Source organism: Scyliorhinus canicula, chromosome 4, assembly GCF_902713615.1.
Source record: "Scyliorhinus canicula chromosome 4, sScyCan1.1, whole genome shotgun sequence".
Lineage (NCBI taxonomy): Eukaryota > Metazoa > Chordata > Chondrichthyes > Carcharhiniformes > Scyliorhinidae > Scyliorhinus > Scyliorhinus canicula.
In genome coordinates this window covers 127,451,837-127,453,735 of record NC_052149.1, presented here as the reverse complement: position 1 = coordinate 127,453,735, position 1,899 = coordinate 127,451,837, and positions in this window count along the sequence as shown.

Genomic DNA, 1,899 nt, shown 5'->3' with positions numbered 1-1,899 from the left:
CTGTCCTGGGAGTGTTTGATGGGGACAGTGTAGAGGGAGCTTTACTCTGTATCTAACCCCGTGCTGTACCTGTCCTGGGAGTGTTTGATGGGACAGTGTAGAGGGGGCTTTACTCCGTATCTAATCCCGTGCTGTACCTGTCCTGGGAGTGTTTGATGGGACAGTGCAGAGGGAGCTTTACTCTGTACCTAACCCTGTGCTGTACCTGTCCTGGGAATGTTTGATGGGACAGTATAGAGGGAGCTTTACTCCGTATCTAACCCCGTGCTGTACCTGTCCTGGGAGTGTTTGATGGGACAGTGCAGAGGGAGCTTTACTCTGTACATAACCCTGTGCTGTACCTGTCCTGGGAATGTTTGATGGGACAGTGTAGACTCGTGATGCCAAGTAAAACCTCTCTAAGATTCTGAAGACTGTCAGCTGTACAAAAATAATGTGACCCTCTGAAGTCTGTGCTTCAGGAAAGCAGACCTCCTTCCTGCTCACCCTGCAGTTACAATTTAAGGTTTAGTCACTGTTTAAAGGGACAGCATTCTCCTGTTATTGAGAAAATCTCCACAAGTGTTTTAATAAACCTCCATTCTCCCTGTGAATTTCTCCAGCTTCCTCTGGCTGGGCTGTTTATTCAAGTCTTTTCTCTGACAATGTAAATCTGTAAAAGGTAGAGGAAGCCGAGGAGCCGGAGCGGGAGCGGAGGAGCCGGAGCGGAGGAGCGAGGAGGAGCCGGAGGAGGAGACGAGGAGCCGGAGCGGGAGCGGAGGAGCCGGAGCGGAGGAGCCGGAAGCGGCGACAGGGGGGCCCAACAGCAGCAGGTCCATCCCTCTCCCTCCCCCCCCCCCACGCGACCCAGGAGCGGTGCGGCGGCGGCGGCCCCTCTTCTCTCCCCCCCCCCCCCCACGCGGGCCAGGAGCGGTGCGGCGGCGGCGGCCCTCTTCTCTCCCCCCCCCCCCCCCACGCGGGCAGGAGCGGTGCGGCGGCGGCGGCCCCTCTTCTCCCCCCCCCCCCCCCCCACGCGGGCCAGGAGCGGTGCGGCGGCGGCGGCCCCTCTTCTCTTCCCCCCCCCCCCCAGCCAGCAGCGGGGACCCCCCCCCCCAGCCAGCAGCGGGGACACAACCCCCCCCCCCCCAGCCAGCAGCGGGGACACAACCCCCCCCCCCCAGCCAGCAGCGGGGACACAACCCCCCCCAGCCAGCAGGGGGACACAACCCCCCCCCCCCCCCCCAGCCAGCAGCGGGGACACAACCCCCCCCCCCCCCCAGCCAGCAGCGGGGACACAACCCCCCCCCCCCCAGCAGCAGCGGGGACACAACCCCCTCCCCCCAGCAGCCGCGGGACCCCCCCCCCAACCAGCAGCGACCACCGGCCCCCCCCCAACCAGCAGCGACCACCGGCCCACTCGCCCCTCCCCCCCCCCCCCCCCAACTGCTGTGACCACCACGTGGCAAGCAAAGGGACTCTCTCTCCTGGTTGAGTGGGGAAAAAAGAAAAAAGAGACTTGTATTTCTGTTCTTCCCAAAAGAAAACTGGTAAAGAGAAAAGGGGTAGGGGAAATAAATTAAAAAAAAAAAAATATAATATATATATATATACTATATAGTATAATAATAAATAAAATAAAAATAGGGTGCGGAAAAGGGGGAAAAAAAAGAACAAGGAGAGAAGAAAAGATGAAGGGCAAGGGGGAGAAAAAAGTGCCAGAAAGGAGCCAAGAGAAAGGGGGCACCGGAAGTAGACTGGGCAAAGGGAAAGCCAGCTCGGGCGAACGAGTCAACACGCGAAGCGGCGGGAAGGATGCTTCGCCGCATCCAGAAGAGCTGGACGGGCGGGCAACCTCCCCTGGGGTTAGAGGGGGGCGTGAATTGGAAGGAAGCCTTTGCCGAGGTGGTGAGGGAGCAGCTG